The sequence below is a fragment of the Sander lucioperca genome, chromosome 6, assembly GCF_008315115.2.
Source record: "Sander lucioperca isolate FBNREF2018 chromosome 6, SLUC_FBN_1.2, whole genome shotgun sequence".
Taxonomy (NCBI): Eukaryota; Metazoa; Chordata; class Actinopteri; order Perciformes; family Percidae; genus Sander; species Sander lucioperca.
In genome coordinates, this window is record NC_050178.1 from 14,926,838 (window position 1) to 14,952,201 (window position 25,364).

The 25,364-nt window shown below is 43.3% G+C and overlaps 1 protein-coding gene and 1 long non-coding RNA gene across 2 annotated transcripts in view; one reads left to right on the forward strand and one right to left on the reverse strand.

The window, feature by feature from the left end:
* The window catches only part of LOC116059772 (copine-9-like), a 310,601-nt gene that overhangs the window by 140,654 nt on the left and 144,583 nt on the right, over positions 1–25,364 (reverse strand). The window lies entirely within an intron of this gene.
* LOC118495241 lies at positions 11,546–21,980 on the forward strand. The gene is made up of 3 exons (XR_004897561.1): positions 11,546–11,657; positions 12,667–12,671; positions 21,970–21,980. It is a non-coding gene; the product is annotated as an uncharacterized LOC118495241 (long non-coding RNA).

The window sequence follows — 25,364 nt, forward strand, 5'->3', positions numbered from 1 at the left end:
TATTTACCGCGGCTATTTTAGGATTGAGTCAATTAAGAGAGGCAAGAACATGGCTTTGTGATTTTTATATATTATCACCGTGGTGTTCTTACGGATTAATACATAATCAATGGACTGTATAGTGTACATGCTAAATGGGAAGGTTATGAGAGGTGCTGGCCTGGAGCTGTTGGCTGGATGTGAGGAAACAGAAATAAATCTCCAGAGACACTGACCTCCTTTTGCTGCTCCTGTGAAGTACAGGGGTGGGGGGGATGGAAAGAGTGACGAGGGCAGATACAGAACACGTTTTCCACTGCCAACCCCCAGTCGAGCCCTCAGCTCTGTCAGCGTGTTGGCCCTCCCCTGTCTACACTATACACTGATATGTACAGTGTATCCAGTATGGATGGCTGTGCCTTCATGCAGTTACATACCTGACCTGAAAATGGATAATAATATATGTCACTGACTAGATGTCGCCTTGGGCTTCTAAGCATGCGTCAACACCGCCGCCATCTTGGAACGGGGGTCTGTAGGTTGCGCTTGTCATAGGAAGTAGCTAACTCTTAGAACGCGTAGATATATCTACTGATGCCGGACTTTTTTGCTGCTATGGATGTTTGAACGAAAGAAATGAAAAAAACAAACAGCAAGGGATAACAATTAACGTAGCCTATGTGTCTTTTCTCCTCACACACGCAGCTTTTAACCTGCAGCTGTGTGCCGCACAGCAACAAATAATAGTAGGCTAATGTTAAGTTGATTTGCTGTCTTGCACCTCTCAAGTTTGTGTTGCTAACCTACCTAGCCTATGAAATTTAGTTAATTTAGGCCTACTGTTGGGTTTAATGACATTTCCGAAATAAGCTACACAACCGATTGACAAACTTTTACATCTTGAGAGAGTTCCTCCTAGGTAACTATTCCGTTAGCTCACGCATCATGTCTATCATTTACATTGCCGGATTTGTAGTTAGTTCATGAGAAAACTTGCATGCAATGAATGTCGTAGTAGTTTGGTAGCTTCGACCATACCATCTTTTGGCGATAACTACCATCTGCTCACTCTCAGAAACAACGGAGGCCTAGTGATACTGTCACGATTGTGAGTGTCTGTGTAGTGTTTCCTGTTTTATTTTGTAGTATTCTGTTTTCTCCCTTGTCTTGTCTTGTCTTGTTTTACATCCTGCCTTGTGTGTCCCTTGTTTAACCTCATTATCCTGTGTATTTAGTCTCTGTGTTTTCTTTGTGTCTTGTCGGAAGGAGGAAGAAGGAAGAAGTAGGGTCTGAGGACATATTTGGTCTTTGTGATCACATTTTTGAGACTCAAGACTCAAGCTTAATTTCACTGGTTGTCTGTACCTTTCGTAAGTTGAGACAACACCATGTGGCAAAGGTTCATACTCTGCAACTGCAGAGCAAAAATCTATGGACGAAACTGTGTAAGGTAGTGTTGTTGCAGGAATACTAAACACTTAGTTTTAAGAATGGTTAACCTAGGCTGACCAAACGTCCTCTTTTGCCCGGACATGTCCACTTTTTACGTAGTGTCCGGGGGGATTTTATAAATTCATGAAAATGTCCGGTTTTCACTGTTTTTCATGGGACCATTAAGCGTGTACTTAAATTGACTGGCGCTTTGCACACAATGCTACGGTACTTTGTTGTGTGACGTAATTCCCGAGAGGCTGCCTTGTGGGCGGCTCTGCGACGCACACATACACAGGGACCAGAGCAGACAGCGGAGCAGCATTGCACACAAAATGCCGAAGCGTTTCCCGCTAAAGATTTCCCATCGTGGTCAGAAAGCACAGGGGAGACACTTTGTTTCTGTCACTATGACTCTAGAGTCGTACTCGCTCACCGTCACTCTCTCACTTCTCCCTCGCTTTACCACACACTCCCCCACACACACACACACACACGCACACACCAGCGCACAAGTATAAACATCAGGCCACTTATGTAGGCTATGGAGAAAGCTCTGTGTGGAGCCTCCACAGAACCATAAAACAAGACTTAGTGCAGCTTCACAGTTGAACTGCAAAAAAAATGTCCCACGTACCTTCCCGGTCGGGACCGGACAAGTGGGAGGCGGAGTGCACCGTGTGCAAAGCTGGCACATATGTCTTTATTATTCATCTTATTACATTGAAAAGGTATTAAGAGATATTTTGTTGAAGCTGGATTTTCTAACACAGAAGAGGTCATATTTAGAACATTATTTCATGTTATTTATTTATTTATTATATATATATTATTTTGTTACAGGTTGTTACAGATTTTATTTTATTTTATTTTATTACAGAAGTTATTTTTGCACCATTGAGGCATAATAAAGCATGTTCATTAACCTCTGAGAAGCCTGTCTGAATATGTATCGAGGCCAGGCCGAGTGTCCTCTTTTTTGGAAATCAAAATATGGTCACCCTAGGTTAACCTGTGTTATATACTGTAATAATTTATGAAGCTGTAATAAATATGAAATGTTTTGATATAGATTATAATAATAGATTATATTAATATCAAAAGCTTACATTTTCTCTGGATTCGATCATAAATACTTTTGACGATATATGGTGATTTTATTTCCGTTAGACCTTTGCCTACATTGACGCTGATGCGTTAAAGAGGAGTGGCTTCCCCGCGCCAAGATGGCGGCTCTATTGATTCAGTTGCCAAGGCGACATCTAGTCAGTATATATATCTGTGTATGTATGGAAACCAGTTGCAATGGTTTATCTATCGACCAGGGGGAGCAGTGATATGGACTGTGGACTGTGCCTGAAATCAGCTGTTATTATCAAATTGGATGTGTAACAGAGTGCTCCTAGAGAAAATAATTGTATCATATCATATGCTGAAGTGTTTTAAGTGTTAAACCACTTAAAACAGTGCCAACATTACTGTCATCAGATATGTTGCGATGTCTCACAGGAAAAATGCACGGTGTGTACAGGATTACTGCTGTCAGCACCACTGACACAATGTTACAAAGAAAGAAACAACTTAATGTATTACGCCAAATTTACAGCAAAGCCAAATACAGGTAATTTGCTTCTCTTTCCTCACCGTTGCGCAACCTTGCCCCTATTTTCACCTGTTGCTGAGTAACGTACATTAGCATTCCATGGTATTGTGAGCTGCGGTTGCTAGTTGCCCTGCAGTGCCCTGCTACACCCTGTAACACCCTGAAGTGCCCTGCTACGCCATGATCTACTACAACTAGTATTTATATTGTGACTATTATTGCCACTGTTCATGACACCGACCAACCAGCACCGTCAAACACCGCCTACCAAGAGCCTGGGTCTGTCCGAGGTTTCTCCCTAAAAGGAAGTTTTCCTCACCACCCGAGGTTTCTCCCTAAAAGGGAGTGTTTTTTTCACAGCTCGGTCGTATCAGCGGCAGTTAGTACATGTGTTGAGCCGTTACAGAGCTCCGCGATGCTGGCTACGGTGCTCCGCATGGTGCTCCGCATAGTGCTCCGTCAGGTCAGTGGTAGTTGGTGGTTCAGTTACCCAAGAATAGGTGACTGTGAGCCGGGTACAGAGCACCGCGAGCTGCCGGTCATTTCGGTGGAGATTACGGTTAAGTTTAGGCAAGAAAAAGTGAGCAATATGCAGTGACGGGACAGTCAGCCACCACTCTCTCTTGCCCCATGTCCAACAACTTTTTGGGGGAAAGTCACCACCCACTGCACTCCTCCTAAAAATGGTCATAAATAACAGTATTTACTTGTTTTATGAATGAAGCGGTACACAAGTTGAAGCAGCAGTGCTTGTGGTTTGGCCAATCAGCAACGGTCATCCCTGCAAAACCCACCCCAAAGGTTTCTGTTCATAAAGTACAACCCTCTGATCAGGGTCCCCCTAAATCCCCTAAATTAAGATTTAGAACCTGGCCACTGCAGTCTTTACGCAATGAGTTCCTTGAAAAGGTTCCTAGTCCCTGGAAAATAGGGCCTTTATTATATAAAATTGCTAAATTGAGGTGACGCCAAATTTGTCCCCCATGACAGTAATTTGCAACAGGTTGAATCCCTCACAGTTTCTAGTCAGCTGAGTTACAGTGACAGACATGAATTTAAGAAAACCCACAGTTAATGAGGAGTTGGATTTGTAGCTGCTCTCAGAACAGAAAATGTTATCCTCCCAGCACTGTGAACAATTACTGCAAACATTACATGATAAAGAGAGACTGGGGTGATGGGATTACCCTCCTCACATCAAACAGCTGCTTTTACCTTTTCAGTAAATCATAAAGGCCAGCGGTCTATTTCTCGTCAGCATATGGTCCTAGTTACGAATAGTCACAGACAAGAAATTATGTTTTGCCCCTTACACTAGCCCTGCGTGAGGAATACATCAGAGATAAGAATGGAGAGAAGACATGAAACCAAGTTGTGTAATCAGAAAAAACGCTCATATTTGCATATGAGCCTTTTTTTCTGATGGACTTTCCACTCTGCAAGGTATTGTTTGTTCTGATGAGAGAGATAGACAAGAGAGAGAGCCTGGGGAAAGATAAATATTACTTTACTTGGCAAAGTAGCCTTCCAGCACTCTTCTTTTTCTCCCTACAAAATGATTTTGATTCCATTTTCTGAAACTTTCTTTGACCCCAAATTGTCTTCCTTTATTACTTAAAACTCCCACAGAGAACACTCTGATGAGCCATCCTTCTTATTCCATGGTGTTCAGGAGCTCTGCAGACACACACACACAGACGCACGCACACACACACACACACACACAGACGCACGCACGCACACACACACACACACACACACACACACACACACACACACACACACACACACACACACCACGGCAGGAATTCTCAGCGTGTCTAGCACCCACTACACCACACAAGCTGTGTGGAGGTGTAGTCGTAACCAGTGTTAGGCGTTACTTTGTAACGCGTTGCTGTAATCAGATTACATTGTCTGTAACGCAGTAATGTAACGCATTACTGATGATAGCTTAGTAATCGCATTACAGTTACTAATAAAAAAATGATTGCATTACATACTGGTTCTTCAACTATCTGCATAACGGGAGGTTAGAAAAACGAAGACGTCTTTTGAGGGTTGGAGGTATGCCCATTACTTCAAATTAGTTGCGAGAAAGGACAAAAACTTGATTGTAAAGTGTAAATTGTGCCCACGTCACAAACACCTCTCCACCGCCATGAACACAACATCCAATCTAAGGTAGATGCTAAAGACCCCCGGACCCTGAGATGCGGATGAAAAGAGCATGTTGCGGACACCAGCCAAGCAGCCAAGACTGAATTCAGCAGCAGGTCAACAAAGCAGAGATAAGTGGGCTTATGGCAGCTATACATAGTGGAGGAACTGTTGCCTGTTTCGACAGTGGAAGCGCCGTCTTTCCGAAACATACTGGGCAAAATACAGATAATGATGAGCCGACAACCGCCAGTACTGTAGGTTTTGTTCACACCTTTGTTGTCAGCTCTGTGGTATTAAAGAGCATAAAAGAGAGATCTTGTGAATGTCATAATAAGGCTTTGTGTTGATCTGGGCATACATGAGCTTCAGCTTTATATTGTAAATTATGGTGCATCTGAGATGACGTTACGGAGTAATCCAAAAGTAATGTAACTAGTAGTGTAACTAGTTACTTTCAGCAGTGAGTAATGTAGTAAAGTAAGGCATTACTTTAAAAAAGTAACTAGTAATCCATTACTGTTTTTGAATACTGTAAGTACCCCAACACTAGTCGTAACAGCACTGTGGGAGCCAAATGGCCTGAGGCTGATACAGAATAACTGACAGGACGAACAAACTGAACGTAAGGTTTGACATGGTGAGACAGTAACATACTGCCACCATCCATCAAATCTCTCAGTAGATAGGAGCCCTTAACAGATACATCTGCTCAGCCCCATTTTCTAGACTGCTTTGAATTCTGATTAGGCCTGTCAGCATTAACGCGTTAATCGCGATGCGATTAAGGGCCGTGCATAACGCGTTCATTTTTTTTAATCGCATTAATCGCATGCCGCCATTTATTCATTTATTTTCACTTCACTTGGCTTTGCGTCGTGCCTAACAGGCTACTATTTTGACCCTTTGCCGCACTTTGCCTTCCTGCTGCTGCAGGCTGCAGACATGATGGAAAAAGACAGCAGCAACACAATTCTGAATGGCGCTTTTTATTTTCCAAAACTCCCGGACGGTATACGGCACCGGTGCCTTACGGTTCTTATCCGCTCGGCGGATAAGAAGATAAAAAATACATAATATTCGTAATATTGATGTTTTTGTCTAATGTTGTATTTGAGGATGTAAACAATGAAGATATTAATAATAATAAAATACAGTTTCATGTATTTGTCTCATGTATTGTGACAACAAATCAAATCAGCTGAAGACTCCGGAAGTGACGTAGTAATTACCGCACGGCGTCTGTGAAAGCTTGCTGCACGCTGCACGTTGTAGCCTACGTGAGAATTTGTACAATAAATATACCAATAATGAAAAAATAGTGGTTTTATGTTTGACTTATTAGCATTTGTTTGTTTGTGCGCTGACAACATGACAGTCGTTCCCCACACAAGCGCACACCAGCCCACCGCTGCACGCGGAGCTCCACCGATCTCTCACTATGGAGACAGCAGGAGCGAACGCTCATTCACAATGAACGGTGCCGCTCAGTCATTCCTCTCCCCCCAGCCATGCCAGCGGGACGAGGAAGACAATGACCCGGTGACCGCTCACGGCGGTGACCGGCCCTTTCGACAGAGCCCTCCATGGGCTGGGCGTCACTGGGCGACAGAGCTAGGGGAGCTACTGTCATGGAGCGTCCATTCCACATGCTGACATCAGACATGTGTTGGAATGTGTGAGCCACCAAGAATGATTTACATCTGTGGATCTGAAAGACGCAAACTTTCACATCCAAATCATTCCCAGACACAGGAGATTCCTGCGCTTCTTTTCCAAGGGGCCCATTTGCAGTACAACCGACTACCGTTCGGTTACTCACTGGCCCCCCGCACATTTTCCAAGTGCATGGAGACGGCACTTCAGCCGTTGCGGAAAAAGGCGTCAGAGTCCTGTTTTATCTGGACGATTTGCTCATCCTGGCTCCCTCTCGGGAAAAGTCGGCGCTGCACACTGTGGCAGTTCTGCGGCACCTGCAGACGCTGGGCTTCGCCTTAAACTGGCAGAAAAGCTCACTGGTTCCCACACAATAGATAGTTTATCTGGGCGTGGACATAAACTCGATTGTCATGAGAGCCAGACTGTCAGCGCGAGACGCGCTGATCTCTTTCCTGTCGCGCACCACCACGCGCTAAGGTGTCAGCGCTGTCTGTAATGCGCCTTCTGGGCATGATGCCCAGGGGCTACATGGTGGTCCCCCTGGGGCTTCTCCACATGAGAAAAATCCAGAGGTGGTTCCTCCGCCAGCGCGTCGACCCTATACGCCACGACTAAAAGGGCGAATGCTGACCATCCCTCCTTCTCTGCAGTCAGACCTGTCATATTGGGGGAACCCTCGGACCTTGTCAGCTGGGGTTCCCCTGGGCAAGGTGACGTCATACGTGACGGCGTGCACGGAGGCGTCTCTTACTGGCACATAAACTGCCTGGAGCTGTCCACGGTGCTGAAGGTTTTAAAGCACTTCGCCCCAGTGGTAGCGGGGAGGCATGTTGTCGTAGGCTACAGACAGACAATGTTACAGCAGCAGCGTTCATAAATCGCGAAGGCAGCGTACGCTCGGCCCGGCTATTAGAAATAGCCCCCTATATATAGGCCTATATATTATATACATGTATGTATATTTAGTCACTATGACGCACGCCTACAATCACGGATTATGCGCCCTGCATGTGTGTTTTCCTGCTTCCTCACCCCGCCTGCATTGAGTGCTGGGTGTAACACGGTGTCCTCATTATTACCAATCCTGATACATACTCTCTCACTACCATGCACGCCTACAATCATGATATGTGCCGCTGCATGTGTAGGCTACTGCCTGGGCCCCCCCCCACTCTGGGTGGCTGGGAGGAACACAGGCGTCCCGTAATTATCAATCATGTACTACCCTCACCAATCATGCATGCCTGCACTCATGGCTTGGGCTTACAGCCAGCAAGGCCGAGTCATTACCATGGCAGGCTCCGCTATCAAGATAACGGCTTATCTGATACAGTCCCCTGTCAGTGCATGAGAGAGAGACAGAGAAAAAAAAGAAAAAAAATGTTCCACTTGTGGGCTCTGGGTCGCAGGTGGCATTGACTACATCAGCTTTGCCCTAACCCAATAGCGTGGCTTAGAGGGCGAAGCCTATACGAAATAGAACAATAGTTACGTTATTGTAACTCCAGATTCTATGAGTATAGGCGTAGCCCTCTAAGATTCGGGCCACCTGCTCCGGTTACATTAGCTGAAGAAAAAGCTTATGTTGGGAGCAGAGCAACGGGTCCGCTCTGTTTATATACAGTATTTGCGGACGTAGTTGAAGCCCGAGCGGTACGCAAGGGCGGGAAAGAAAATCTTCACGACTGCGCATGCGCGAAGGGATAAACCCAATAGCGTGGCTTAGAGGGCTACGCCTATACTCATAGAATCTGGAGTTACAATAACGTAACTATCGTCTTAGTTAATGGAGCTATGTCAGATGTCCTGGTTTCTCACCCAGGGGTGTGTTCTCTCCTCCTCTTTATTCTATACCCAGACAGCTGCCTGTCTGATAGGAGGGGAGCTACCTGGGGAAACTCTCAGACCACACAGCCCTCTCATCGCTCCGTCAGAGTTCAGAGTCAGAACATGGCAGCCCCATTACTATATTCATCAAAAAAAGAAACTGTCACTCTCAACTGCTTTTATATTTTAAACAAACTTAACATATGCAAATATTTGCATGAACATTAAAAGATTTAACAACTAAGACATAAACTGAACAATTTTCACAGACATGTGACTAACTACTAATTATGGAATAATGTGTCCCTGAACAAAGGGGGAGTCAAAATCAAAAGTAGTGCTCAGTATCTGGTGTGGCCACCAGCTGCATTAAGTACTGCAGTGCATCTCCTCCTCATGGACTGCACCAGACCGGCCAGTTCATTAAATACTGCAGTGCATCTCCTCCTCATATACTGCACCAGACTGGCGAGTTCTTGCGGTTGTTGTTGCCATCCTGTACCTGTCCTGCAGGTGTGATATTCGGATGTACCGATCCTATGCAGGTGTTGTTACATATCGTCTGCCACTGTGAGGACAATCAGCTGTGCTTCCAGTATCTCACAGTAGGGACATTGCAATGTATTGCCCTGGCCACATCTGCAGTCGTTCATGCAGATTAGCAGGGACCCTGGGCGTCTTTCTTATGGTGTTTTTTAGAGTCAGTAGAAAGGTCTCTTTACTTTCCTAATTTTCTTTTAACTGACCTTAAAAACACCTGAAACACCACCTGTTCACCACAGCCTACAACCTCCTTTAGCTTAGCCGCTGTAATTCTGTGAAGTGTCCTTGGGTTTCTTTAATCAAAATCAGAATCAGTTTTATTGGCAAAGTATACTTACATACACAAGGAATTTGACTAAAAGGCGCTATATACATAAAAGTTATTATTATTATTATTAGTATTATAATTCAAAGCAATATATGATATACATGTGGCCTCTCCCCTCCGGTGTCCTGTTTTGTAGGAGTATACATGTTTAAAGCCCATTCTATTTAATTTTGTATGCTCTGCATCAGTGTGATGGGAGTCCTGCAGGAAAGCTATTTGGGTTTTATCTCTCTTAATCACATTAAGTATCCCATTAACGTTAAAAGAAGTTACTTTTATAGGTTTGTTATTAAGTTAAGTCAGCACCTTTCCCCATTCATAAACTTTAAAAGCGTTCCCCTCCCTGTATGAACAGGGAGAGAGTAAACAACATCTGAACACTGAACAAAAGGAAATGACCCTGATCCAGTAATGTAGCTAAGTGTGACCTCCATTAGAGAGGTCTCTTCTAAGACCCTCCGTGAGCCTCTTAAAAACAGCTCCAAGGGTAAGTCCCTCTCGCCCTCGCTGAAGATAGCTGCACCAAAAAGTCTAGTCATGTCCCTATTATGGTTAAACTAAGTGTACTCCACCAGGTTAATAGCATAGCATCAAAATATTTACGGATGGACTCACGCACCCTTGCATTCAGATTTTAAAGAAACTATCGTAGTGTCATGAGCAAAGCAGGCAAAATAAGCTGTCCCATCTTTTCAGTCGCAGATGTTGAGGTCTTTCTAAAAGCTTGCAGTTTATCCCTGAAGTTCGTTGAGTGTGCGGTGCATCTCCCAGCTCGCTGGCTGCTCTTCTACTGTGGCAGCTGTTCCATTACTGTCTCCTCCACTTTGATTATCTCCAGGGAGAATCCTCTCCTCCACAGGTCTCATATATTTCAGGTTTTATCATGATGTTTGACTCCTAGCCGGGCCGGGTATAAGGCTTCGAACTGAATTTGTCGATCCTTCAGGACTTTCTGTACCTCTGCGTATTCCCGTTGCTTTTGGAGAATACGTAGCCCATAATCGTTGTCCAGTTTTATTTACTTCCCCTGCCAGGTAATGCCTTTTTTTGCCAAGCTGAGCAGAGTACAGTTAGCCTGGTCCTACCAGACTCTCGTACATTTCATTTGTACAGAGAGTCTGGCCTCTCTCCATTGACAAGTGTTAACTTCCTTGAAGGCGGGTACTCTGTTGAAGTTTAAAACTATTGGATCTGCCCAGAGCCACTCTGGATCTGCCATAACCAATCGCTAACGTTTGGTCGTGACGTATGTCATGCGCATGTGCAACAAGAGGGGAGACCGACAACAACTATCGGCTTATATTTAGCATTAGCATCGCTGGCGTTAGCCGTAGCCAACTCCTTCACCACTAACGGAGCGAGCTGTGGGGAGGAGGGCCACAACATCATGGCCACCAACACAACTCAGCAAAGATTGTTCTTGCTCGAGCTTTAACTTCTGGATATTCGGCAGCGTTGCTGCCACAACGGACCGAATGGCTTCGCTCGCATCTTTCTAGTGCATGTCCTCAACGTCATCGTTCTCAGCCACTCCCTCTGTTCGCTGATTGGACCTACAAATATTTGACCGGAGAAAACCTAAGAATATACCGCAAACCCAGACGGAGTACTGAAGGGAAATGAAAATTGAGCGGAAGTAAGTAGGAGGGCGGAGCCAGGCTAGAGTACAGTATCCTTTGTTCTGAAGCTGAGGAACTTCACCAGGATGGATGTTGACTGTGCGTTCATCATTATCTCTGGTTGGACCGCTCCAACCAGAGATGATTGATGGTGATTTGGAGAGTTAATTCATTGGGTACATCGAGATTGTCCCAGAGTAACTTTTCAACAAAGGAGATTATAGATAGCGACTCCTTTTATAGATAGCGATTCTGATGTTATCATCATTTAGCATCTAGTTTGATTCGCAGCATTAAAATTTCTCTGTGTTTTGGATTCTCTCCTCTGCGTTTACTATTCGCTCTTCGGCCTTCTCCAGTCTAGTGTTAGTTTTCACAATTTCCCCCCTAAAATCCTTAAAGGGATACTTCACCGATTTAGCATTGAGCTTTGTATCAGTAGAAACACAGTAGTATTTTTGAATGACCGTGCTTCCCTCATTCATGCCCCCTGAGACAAGAGATCTCTGTATCGTGGGTCTGGAAAAAAGCCTCTGATGACGCAAAAATCATCGTTTTCCGTCATCGGAGGCATTTTTGCCCAGAGGCAATGGACTACAGCCAGTAGTAGGAGCTACTTCCGCATGTTTTCAACCCGCCCATAGGGGGTTGGACTGTCGTCTTTACACGAAGACTGCCGAGCCAAAACGAGCGTCAGCCATCTTGCTGTTCTCAAATTTTAGCAAACAATTATGTGCATTCAAACTACCGCACACATGTACATGTATACATTGGTACAGATTAGAGAATATGCAGGTAACTTTATTACAGACGGAATACTCGACACACTACGCAAGTTTTGCCTGCTACGGAAACCAGCACCTCAGCCTGCGGTGTTGCTCAATGCTGCTAGCCGGTAAGGGGACATCCTCAGCCACCTGTGCCAGGCTTCGCCTGCTACGGAGACCAGCACCTCAGCCTGCGGTGCTGCTAGCCGGAATACTTGACAGGCTTCGCCTGCTACGGAGACCAGCACATCAGCCTGCGGTGTTGCTCGATGCCGCTAGCCGGTAGGGGGACATCCTCAGCGGTGTGCGGAAAGCGGGAAGAGGGTAGGAGTTGGAGCTAGGTGGAAAGCTAACACTAGCCGGCCACCTGTGCCAGGCTTCGCCTGATACGGAGACCAGCACCTCAGCCTGCGGTGCCGCTAGCCGGAATACTTGACAGGCTTCGCCTGCTATGGAGACCAGCACATCAGCCTGCGGTGTTGCTCGATACTGCTTACCGGTAAGGGGGTATCCTCAGCGGTGAAACGCGGAGGATGTCACTAGCTCATACTCCTAGCTAGGTGGAAAGCTAACGCTAGCTGGCCACCTGTCCCATCAATCCTGCTTGCAAGTGTCTCTTTGGACAACAAACTGGACTACATCCAACTTCAACAAAACTCCCAACGAGAGTTCAGAGACTGCTGTGTTTTTGTTGTTGTGGAAACATGGCTGAACAACAGTGCTGCTCTGTCACCGGGTAAGACTAGCTAGTGGAGGTGGGCTTTTTTAACACGGACTGTTGCAGAAATGGGGTGCTTGTATCCAACTAACTGCTAACTGCTGGTGGAGTTTGTAACTGTTAGATGCCGACCATTCTACATTCCACGCAAATTTACGGCTGTGTTTATACTCTGTGTTTACAGCCTACCAAGCGCTAATGCTAGTATGCGTTAGCTGAACTTTACGGAGCCTAAAGTGTGTGCACTAAATGTAGCCTGTTTTGTATGTCGTTTTTATATAATGTCGTTTTTATATATTTTTATTGTGTAACCACTTGAGCCACGGTGAAATGTTTCATGTATATGGTTAAAATGACAATAAAACACAGTTGAGTTGACCGTCTCACTGTCTGTCTGTCGGTAAACGGTAGGCGTGGCTTGGGAGTGGACTCAGAGCAGCGAAGCAAGTGCATTCTGGGATTTGGTGTCTTTCATCCACATGAGCCAAAAACACATTTCCTGGCTTTTCTCGGCCTAGAAGGCACCAATTAAAAAAAAAAATTCACCTTTATACTACATAAGTGACCCAATTTAAAGATATAGTCAGCTTTCCAGCGGTGAAATATCCCTTTAAGCTGCTCCTTGTTTTCCTATCAGAAACCTTCACCTGCTTGCTCGCTATCGTTAACATTAGCTGGCGAATGGCTCCGATGTGGCACACTTTCCTCGTCGTGTATATCTGGCTGCTGTAAATTATTCTTGCTTTTAAGCCTGGTAGCCATTCCCCTTTCAAATATGCAGCTTTGGGGGATTTCTAGATTTTCTGGTCAGGGTCGATAAAGAGAGATCTTTCAATGCTGCCATCTTGGCGATGGTCCATCGGCCGGAAGTCACAATCTCATGGTTTCTATGAATGGTGATGCCACTTTCCAAGAGAATGAAATGGTCAGTAGGATGTGCGTTATACTGGTAGATCTGTTATCTCAAACATAACCTAGTTAGTTACCATGGAGATTTATCTTGGTAAAAAGTGAAATTGCATTGTAAGATGGAAAACCCAGGGTTAAACCTGAAGTTACCTCGCTCACCCCAAATCCTGCTTGGTAATACACACCTCTGAGGGCAAGCATCCAAACTGAGATATGCAAGGTCTTCTCCTGAGGCAGAGAGGGTTAAAGCCAGTGGTCAGTGATGAGATGTATAAACTCTCAAGGGTAGGGAGATGTGAATGATGGGAGTAGGGGAACCCACAACAATATATTTCATCTGAATCTTAATCTTATCAGGGCAAAGAGGCGCTCACTATGCGGAACGTTACTACAGGAATTTAAGAGGCAGCAGGTGTCCATGATGCTGCTCTGTACATGAGTCAAGATGGACAAAGCAGCTAATATTACAGTTTTTCTCAATTGCTAAAACACTAAAACCCATTGGCTGAACAAAGTTCTCAGTTGCCTGAACTCATTTAGTTAATAGTGCAGTCTGTTGTCAGTACCTTAAACCATTTCACATGGTAAAACACAATTTGCAGATCTCACTTAGACTTTTCAGCAAAACTCTAAACACATTCTCATTCTCAAAACACATTCTGCACTCTAATGCACATGTCATCCATACCGGTAAACACAAGTGGCAACAATCAAATACAACTAGAGAACACATGTCATTGATTGAACACAACCACTCAAAACTGATTTCACTTGTTTCAAATGATGTGACACAACCAATATAAGCCAGTTCAGAGAGCAAACAGGTTGTTGAAGGTGGGAAGGAGAAAGTCTGAGAATGGATAGATGAAACAATGTGAAAGGACGAGTGCGTATGCGAGGTGTCAGGGCTGGATACGGCACACAAGAGGCTTCTTCCCCTGTTGCCTCAGGAGGGACAATATTGCTTGTGATGTCAACAAAGTGCTCTGGCCTGACCCAGCCCAAAGACAAGAAGAAGCACATTGATCACGTGTTTACTCCTTTGATTTTTGTCCCTTTTACAGTTTTTCTCGATTGCTAAGACACATTTCTTGAACGCTGCTCTCCTTTTCTCTAAACTGTGAACACAAAACCCAATTTTCAAGCTACATTCACAAAACCTCAGACTCTTCTTGCAAAACCAAACTTTCACCTCAAAACAGTTCAATCTGTGCTCAAAACTGAACTATGTTGTCAAATCGTGCCCCGAGTCAATCAAAATTAAAAACACTACTGAACAGTCACTAAACACTACGTAGAAAAATAGAAAACACAATGCTCAGGACATGAAGCTGGAGAAATAAATGTTTATTGTTCACTGTAGGCTAAATGCATGTTGCAAAACAAAAAAACCCTGTGCATTTAGCACTTGTACAAAAAAACAAAACAGAAATCTTGTGCATATACACGTAGCACTTGTAAAAACAAACAGAAATCTTATGCGTTTGCCACTTGTGTACAGTAAGCCCACGTAAAAATAAAGTACAAAAATATACAAATAAGTGCATTACTCAGCCACAGCATCATGTCTCCGTACTGGGTCAGGCCACAGGACTTCATCCACATCACAGGCCACATTTTGTCTGGCCAGGCAACGGGGGAAAAAAAACCCTGGCATGCCGTATCCAGGCTTGGCATGCCTCCACACCTATGTCACCACAGGCAAGTCCCATGGCTTGCAGGAGATTTACCCTGGTGTAAGGTTGGCGTTCATATACCTTCCACTGCCATGAGGAGAAGAATTCCTCAATGGGGTTTAGGAAAGGGGAGTACAGTGGAAGGCAAAGAGTGATAAAGCCTTGGTTCATATTGAACCACTCTCTAACCTGGAGGGCTCTGTGAAAACTCACATTGTCCCAAACAACAACATAGATGGGATGCTCATCCTGCTGCCCTAACAGAGCATCTCGCATGTGATTGAGGAAAATGAGGAGCTGGTGAGTGTTGTAGGGCCCCAGGTTGGCATGATGGTGGACAACCCCATGATTGCTGATGGCAGCACATAATGTGACATTGCCACCATGCTACCCAGGAACACCAACAATGGCCCGATGGCCAATCACATTACGGCCTCTCCTTCTCCTTTTGGTGAGATTAAACCCAGCTTCATCCATGTAGATGTATTCATGGAGTCTTTCCATTGCATCCAGTTGAAAAACCCTCTGTAAAAATAGATATAGTTTTGTAAGTGATACAGAAAAAGTGATTTAGGCCACTACAGTAAATCACTACTTAGAGTAATCAACATTGAATGTGTCTGGATATATGCCAACCTGTACATACTGGAATCTTTGCTCTTTGACTCTGTCTGAGTTGCGATCAAAGGGCACTCTGTATAGCTGTTTCATGCGCAGTCTGTTGCGCTTGAGGACACGATCAACAGTAGAGAGGCTGACACTGTTGATACCCTCAAAATTTACATGGTCCTCAATGATCTGCTGAATTTCACTCAGTTTAATGGCATTGTTCTCACGGACCATATCAACAATTAGGGTCTCTTGGTGTGGGGAGAACATACCTGTCCTCCCACCCCCATGTGGCAGTCTTTCAATTCTACAAAAAGAGAACATGGAGTTACAAAAAATATACATGGAATACTAGGCCTACAAACAGTTAGACCAACCCTCCATTACAATACTACAGTACATTGGTACAGTGATGTACTGAAACATATATTTACTTACAGTATCCTGTGGTACAGTATATAGTATGTCATACAGTAATTGCTGTCAACATTTACATACTGTACTATAATATCAAAAAAAGGTAATTGCCTGTTCTCTTCTCTAAATCTTCGGATTATGGTGGACACAGTGAATCTACTGATGTTTGGTTGTACCCTTTGTCCAGCCTCCCTCATGCTCATACCATGGACAAGAACATGGTCAATCACAGTAGCTCTGATTTCATCAGATATTACTGTTCTTTGTCTTCGCTGACCACCTCGACCTCCTCTCCAGTGATGCCGGGTAACGCGTTACTTGTAACGCGTTACTCTAATCTGACCACTTTTTTCAGTAACGAGTAATATAACGCGTTACTATTTCCAAACCAGTAATCAGATTAAAGTTACTTATCCAAGTCACTATGCGTTACTATTTTTGTCATTTTCCTTAGTAAAAATATTGTTTTTGCTTTCTTCTTGCATCTCGGGGAGTGAAGTCACGTATGCGACGACAAGTCACGTTTTCAGCATGGGGACAGGTCACGTTTTCAGCATGTGGACAGGTCACGTGTACCACACAGCGACACAAATGTAAACAACAATGGAGGGAGGAGAGAGATGCGCGTTTTTCTAGCTGGAAATACAGTCACTATTTTGAGTTTGTGTCAGCTAAAGATGGCAATATTAAGGTTCGTTGTACACTCTGCTGGTGGCGACAAAGTGCTATCTAGCTACAATAACACTACGTCAAATTTGAAGAAACATTTGGAGTCGCAGCAAAGCGAGAAGAAGCTTTCCCCACCACCCAAACAACAAAAGCTGGACTTCGGTGCAAAACCAGTAATTGGGGGAGAGTTGAAGTATTTGGTCGGGCAGTATGTTGTAGAGGAAATGCTGCCCTTAAACACGGTTGACTCGCCTTCGTTTCGTGCCATAATAAACAAGATCCCTACTACTGTCAATGCTGAGCTGCCTCACAGTAAACCGGTTGCCATAATAAACAAGATCCCTACTACTGTCAATGCTGAGCTGCCTCACAGTAAACCGGTTGTCATTTTTATGTTGAGGCTGTGGGGGTGTTGTCAGCAGCTGCTGAATGTAACTAATAAAGTAACTTGTAATCTAACTTAGTTACTTTTAAAATCAAGTAATCTGTAAAGTAACTAAATTACTTTTAAAATCAAGTAATCTGTAAAGTAACTAAGTTACTTTTTCAAAGTAACTGTGGCAACACTGCTCCTCTCACACAAACTCTTCCTCTCAGATTTCTATCCATTGTAGGGCCTCACAAACCAGTGCTCTCTGAACTGGCTTATATGTTCCCTCACATCATTAGCCACAAGTGTGATCAATTTTGAGTTGTTGTGTTCAAGTGGTGACACCTGTGCTTTAATTGTGTTTGACTTTTGTCACCTGTGCTCACCATTATGCAGCACGGGTGCATCACAATGAAAATGTGTTGGCAAGTTGTGTCTAAACAGGTGAAAAGTGCTTATGGTTTTGCCAAGAGTGATTGATTCAATCAGTGGGTTCAGGCAACTGAGCCTTTGGTTCAGACAATAGGGTTTAGTGTTTTAGCAATTGAGAAAAACTGTAGTATTGTATACTGTAGTACAGTGCATTGTAGGCTGTATACTGTACAATGAACAAATGGTATGGCCCTGAACATTGTGCTTTCCATTTGTTACTGTAACAGTACTGACTGCTCAATAGATTTTGACTGGTTGCAGGTTTATATCAACAAAGAATTACAAGAATTACAGTATCACAGACAAAGGACAAGTTTGTGAGACGCAGGGTACAGTACTGTAAAAATTGGGGTACAAGGAGGAGGAAGAACAACAAAAATTGCAAAGAGCAAAGCAGAGTAGTAATTTCTGATCAATTTTGAGCTACTATAACATGTTTTCTTTCATCTCAAGAAAAATATGAAATTTATTTTGAGATAAAAAAATGTACTTCTCCCTGAGAACTATATGTTTTGAACAATGTGTTTTCTATTTTTTGGTGTATTGTTTACTGACTGCTTGATAGTGTATATCATTTTGATCACTTTGTTTATGATTTGAGAGCAGTGTTTGATTTTGAACACAGGTAAAACTGTTTTGAGGCGAAAGTTTCATTTTGTAAGAGGAGTCAGAGGTTTAGTAAATAGTGCTTGAAGAGGAGGTTTTGTGTTTAATGTTTTCAGAAAATGGAGCAATTTTCAAAAATTGTGTTTTAGCAATTGAGAAAAACTGTAATGCCTGTCTGTCTGCAACAAACAGCTCAGACATTTAGAGTCAGACTACTGTGCCTACAAGTTATTTAACAGTGTAATAACTTTCTGAAAGGTCTGGTCCTCCATCATTTTATCATTAATTTCTCACGTTGTAACTGTTAAAGAAAGCACTGTTGTGAACACCAGGCCTGTGTTGTAAGAGGATGTTGGGGGGGATGGCTTGTCCTGTCACCTTCCTCCTCCAGCTCAGTAGGAGGTTAGGGGGAGTTTCCTATAACCTTCCTCCTCCAACTCATACATCTCAATAAAGCACCTCGGCAGCTCGTTCCTGCTGTAAATTAATGTTTGCTGGATTTAAGTTATTTTTGGAACGTGACTCTGTAGAGGCAATTTAATTATGCATGTGTGAAATAAATAGCAATTTATGGTGCCACAGTGACCTATTGATGTGCTCCAAGTTGTAATGGAAACTACCAGAGCATATTTGGACTCAGTATGAGTGCTGCTACAGACCGTCCAGGATCACTCAGCTATCACAGCTCTAACCCACTGAAGGCATGAGGGAAAGTGTGCCCTGATTTTCTTTCTATGGGATGTTAGTGAATCACTTCTCAAAGCATTTGCCTGGAAGCTCCACTGTGATTAATTGGAAGGCCAGCATCATTAAAGGGTAACTACCGTTTTTTTCAACCTGGACCCTATTTTCCTATGTTTTTGTCTAAGTGGCTGATGGGAACAACAACCTTTGACATTAGTCCAGTATTTATTTACGTTACGTTTTATTTTGTTTCTGTCAACTTTGAATGAAGTGTATTTTACAATGCTAAAATTACTGTTTATTTACATGGAGTCTTGTGGGTTTAGTGAACGCAATTTCGTGGATGTTTTTATATTTAAAAAAAGGATCTTACTCTTTAACAGAAAGGTCGACCCCCTTAGAAGTCCTTTCCATAATGTTGTCAGACACTTAGAATATTAATCTGAGTCTGTATACTGTATACTGTAAATACAAGCTGGATAATTGCCCTATTAAGTTACATTGTAGCTTGTTTCGCTGCAGCGATCTCGCTTAATACTGGACCATGTCAAAGATTGTTGTTCCCACAGTCACTTAGACACAAGAACAGGAAAAAATAGGGTGCAGGTTGAAAAAAACACTAGTTACCCTTTAATGTAGGCTCTGGGATTTTGTATGCCTCCAAGATTACAAATGCAGACAAAGAAGGCCCTGTTGTGATTATTGTTGTGCCCATATTTTGATTGCTTTTAGTAAGTAAACATCTAAGGAGTAATTTGAGTGAGTTTTCAGAGCTGAACTTACTTAGTTTCATAGTAAAAATCACTGATTAATTAATGTACACTGTAATGTACATCGGGACTTTGTACTCATGATTATTTCTCTTTTTTTAGTAGACAGCTCTTTGTCAGAGGCAGAGAGAATACTTTACAGAATCATTGAGGGAGATTCAGACATAGAGTTCTCTGAAGATGAGAGTCCAGTGAGCAAGACAGGAGAGGGTGAGAACCCAGATAAGGAATCAGATGAAGATGACCAAGACACAGAACCAGCGGAAGTCGACCAAGACCCAGGGCCAGCTAAAGTGTGCCGTCGTCCTCTATGGGCCAAAACTACCATGTAGGGATAATCAGATAATCAGAGCAAAAAAGCTAAGATAACCTCCAAGATTACAAATGCAGACAAAGAAGGCCCTGTTGTGTGTAAAGGGTCCGACACCTTGGACCAGGTTGATGGTTCGGATCTTCCAACAACTTTCCTCTATCAAGCACTTTTAAGCTGTATCTATTAAAGTCTTATTGAAGTTCTAACATTTTTGAGCACTGGATTCAGGCAGAGTCTGAGGAAAAGGAGTTTAATCCGCAAAAGAGTTTGATACACAGTTTAAACCAGAGCAGATTCTGGAACCTACTGAAAAATAAGCCTTTTGTGCTCCTGCTTATATTCCCTGGTGAGGCTCCTCCTCAGGGAAAACCTCCAAAAAGTAAGTCGTTCAAAACCTTTCTTTTTAGTAAATTCTGTGTACACAAACAATGTTCTCAATGCTCGAGTTCATGTGTAGAGCCCCTGGTGATACGTCAAACAAAGTTTCATGTTGTGTCGAGCCTTCTTGGTGTTTTAAAAATGTTGATTTTGATGCTATCATAGCAGTGCCCCTAGCACTCGCATTCAAAAGGCCATTTGACCGAAAAATGAAGATACAATAAATCTTAAAAGTGGCGCTTCCATCCTAATTATGCTTTTAAACTAAAGTTTGACTCGGGTACATTCACAAAAACACCCTAGGTTGCATTTTGGCGAGAGTTACGCTTTAAACAAGACTTTTAGCTTTCTTGACATCTGAGACATAATCCATATGGCCGCTCTGGCCCTATTGCCTGAATGTAAACTTGTCGTTTTGGGGCGTTTGTTCTTTTTCTTGGGAGTCTTTAAGTGAAATCCTGGGGCAAGTAGTCTTCCAGTGTGTTAGGGGAATATGTGTGTCTTTGGGTTTATAAGGAGCCCACAGCTCAATTCTGCCCCAGGTTAAAGTGGCTATATGTAACTTTCAGTTTGTGTTGATTCTAGCAGCCGCTTTGGACAAAAGCAGTAGTGTTTTTACCACACCTGCTGTCGTAAAGCTCTATTCTTTACGGTGCTGTATTACCACCTGTATTACTGAGATAGCGTTACCGGGAGGTCATATAGTTGCGATGAATATTTTGCTCAGACAGAAAATCATTCATTTACAATAAGAGAATAAGTTACAGATGTGTCTTTGCTTTTTAAGTGTTGCATACGGTAACTTAGCCTACTTTGGATGTCTCATGAGCTAAACCGGTCATCACTGTCACTGTGTCACTAGCCAAAGTATTAAGACATTGTTGAAGCAACCAACGTAGTAATAACTTAGATTAATATAGCGCATTTCATGAAACCCACAGACACTACAGGAGGACAAGGGAAAAGAAAATAGTAAGCCAATACAAACACGGACTGAAAGGAATAAAACGTCCATGCTAAATGGAAAGGGGACGTAATTTAATGTTGGCTACTGGCATACAACCACATCACGCACTGTAAAGTTATTTCATCAATGAAATAGACATATTACATATCTGAGGGCCAATTCAGGTTCGGTGTTAAATAATTTACAATCCCATAATTGTCTCAATGGGCCCTATCATGCACCCGGCGCAGCGCAAAGCCCGATGCAAGTGTCTTTGCTAGTTTAAAACCATGGTAAAATTTTCCGTCCAGCACCCACGTCGTTTAAATAGCAAATGCACCTGCGCCGATCTGTGCGCCCATGGTGGTTGATGGGAGTGCTGGTCTTGCAGGGAGGTGTGTTCAGGTGTATTATTGGCGTATTGCTTATGCGTTATCTTGAGGCAGCGGAAAGTGATCGCGCCATTGACCAACAAAAACCTGGTCTAAAGTCAATAACGCAGCATTTCCTTGTTAATTTAACGCTTGCTTCACCTTATGGAGTTTTGGTGGCATAGTGTTCGTGCCATATATAATCTGCTCGATCGCTTTCACTTCACGCACGAGCAGATCACAGGCTTTTCCGGTGATACACTGAAATCTGTGACCCATCAGAATGTGTTACTGTAGTGCCGTCTACCAGCTGTTAATCATATTGTGACTTTGCTGAAAAAATCGGACCCGGGCAGAGGCCTTAATAAAAACTATATAAAAATGGCGTTCTTTTCACTGTTAGTCTCGTTTGCTGTTACAGGTCATTTGTGATCATCAGATGGAACATTAAACAGTTTCAGAAACGTGTAAAAGTTACATATTACATTACATACATTAATCAGGACCTGAATGTAAAGCTCTACGTTTCCATCTGTCTGGGAGTTACTGTACATCACAGACGGAAGTTGCGGTACACTGCAGAGCTACAGACTATGGTGGAGAGGTGGGAAACCTTGAAACAGACTTTCGGAAGGTCTGTCAAGGGTCTGTCTGTTCACAGACAGCAGTGATATGGATTGATCAAAGAGCTGAGCTCATGCCAGTTTGCTGTATCAGTGGCACGCATGATGGGAAAACATCAAGCATCCATCTACATATGGCTTTTAAATATTTCATCAGATGGAGTGCCAATAGAAAGAGATTTACATCTCAGGGGCAAAGCCCTCATTATGCACAAACTTTAATAAACTGTGCCAGCTGATATGTGTGCTGCTCATTAAAAATCCTTTTGTCAAACCTCATATGACTATACTGTGTGAAGTATTTGGTTTTGCTGAGATTAATGGCACAACTTTGTCAAAAATTGCATTTGCAGACCAAAGTGGAATGAAGTTGTGTCAACAGTGTATTGTGTTGTGTCGTGTGTCAACAGATATGTGCAGAGCCAGAGGCCACAGCTCAGGAGGGCGCAGAGCAATCCATTCACTCTTTCCCATCTGTGATACGTAGCATGGGGACAGGCTCGGCTCTCTGCTCACCATACCCAAACCGATTGGATGTGTGAAGTGTAAAGGCAGCTGAGGGAAAAACAGCTGGAGAGCAGAGAAGCACCAGTTGTGTGTGGTGTCTTATAAGGTCGCAGACAGTGGAGAAATATATAAGGCATGCATATGTAGAGTTACAATAAAGTGTACTGTATATTTATTCTGAATCCTGTGAATGCCACAGTTTGACTGTCAAGCAGTCACTGTATGCACAGTAATTTATGGGAGGAGGCAAGGTGGGGTCGGTGGCTTGTTCACGTGCGCTCAATTTCCCATTGATTGTGATGTATAAATGAAAGGTGCGCAGGACCTGGTGTACGCCCGGTTTTATACATGTGAATATTTCTGTGCGTAGGTACTTTTCAGGTTTTGTGCGTACGCCATCTTGTGATATCAAAGCTACGTAGTCTTTTATACGTGAAGCCCCTGCACTTTCAGGCAACTTCCATGATTTAAAGCTTAGATCGGGCCCAAAAAATCAAGCCTGACCCTACCTGAGCCTGTGCACGTTGTGTCCGAGCCCGACACATTAACTGTAATTATGAGCCTGAGCCCGATTTAAACCTGACAATTTTTTAATATGTGGGCCGTTATAACTGACTCTTCTCAACTACAATTCCAAGTACAGAAATCTTAATGAATAATGCAACAAGGACGAAGCATTTAAACTGCGTTGTTTGTTTATTTAGAATGGAATGGAACGTAAATGGATCCGAATGAAGAAACGTAAAAATAAAAATAAAAAACACTCCAGCCAAATAGTGTGGGTAACAGATCAAGGCAGCAACATAGGCCTAATCAAAGTCCTGGAACCATATAGGAGACTTTTTTGTCTCGATCACCTAATTAATACTGTCCTTCGCCACGGTTTGCATGCCGACACACTGGCCAACAACGCACCAGATATAATAGGAGAGACCATATCTGCTGCTAAAGGACTCGTGAGATATCTGAAACAATCTGGTCTGGTTGCGCAGTTACCGAAGACAGTGCTACAGATGGGGGAGACACGATTTAGCACAGTTTACCTCACACTCAAGTCAGTGCAGGACATATACCCAGAGCTATGGGAGAAGCTGGAGAGGCATAGCTTTTTCCCCACCCAATTAGGCTAATAAAGTAATGATTAAAAAAACATAAATGCTTGATGAAGGGCCCGGCCCGGCCTGCGGGTCGGGTCAGGCCAAGTTCGGACTTGGGCAGAGAATCTAAACTCTACCATGATTCCACATCACCTGCTTCAACAAACACTCCTGCATACTTTAATTACTTCTCCCTGTGTTAGCTGCTGTGCATGTTCCCTGCTGTCCACACAATACAGAGGAGTCTCAGAAGTCAACTCACCTATCAGTAATTGGTGTAATATGTCAACGCATGTTACACCAACACAAACAGACAGATATAATGGTCTGTTTGTGTTTGGAAATCCTAAATACTGCATCGTTCATAAAACTTCCAGTGTCACAGCAGCCACACTACTTTATGCAGAACTTGATTATGAAGTACATTAGCACAGCACAGGAGGTGTTTGAATTGAGGTCAGAGAGTGGGTGATTGCTATGACAGACCCATATTTAGCTTCCGAAACAGTAGAGTGTGAGTCGTGACTTGGTGCTCGAGATGGGTTTCCCCTGTTATCCTGTCCTCCACGCACTAAATGCCACAGGCTCCATTCCTCTCCCAGCCAATGTCTGAAAATAGATCCTCTCCGTTGCTCGGATGTCATCTAAAACACAGGAGAACAGAGCAGCATGGAGGAAATGGCTTACCCGGCTGGGTTTATAGCAGCACAGAGCATAAAGTACACTTCATGCTCTCAGTTGCCTTGGAAACCTGTCTGCCATCAAAAGAGGATCAATATACTTTTTTAACTTCCATGTATGTGTGTGTGTGTGTGTGTGTGTGTGTGTGTGTGTCTTTGTACTATCACTCCTATGAGCATTTCAGATATTTGAAGAAACAGATTCTTCAGTTGTATTATCTCAACCATTACCATTTATTGAACAAGTGTTCAATAATTATCTTAATTTGTTGAGGCATCTATATGAACTGCAGACATATTTAGCGGTAACCAACAACTGTTACAAGATGTCTGCTACAAAGTCACAAAAAGCTTACCTGTAATTTGTTTTGCACAGTAACATCAACTCAAATGAATGCAACAATAAGTAGGCATATCTTAGAAATAGAAGGCCATAATGTATGTGAAGAGACAGAGGGAACAGTCTCGACATTCTTGGTTAAAGATAATTACTTCAAACAGTGTGCATCTGTGCAACATGCCTCCTGTCAACCAATCATACAGTCTAGTCTTCTTTCAACCAGTTGCTCAGGGAGACTAGCTTTTTCAGATGATAGAGCTGACCTCTTCTTCTGCAGCATGTTGCCTGCCAAAGAGAACAGTCTCTTACACGGCACTGTTGAGGCAGGTGGAG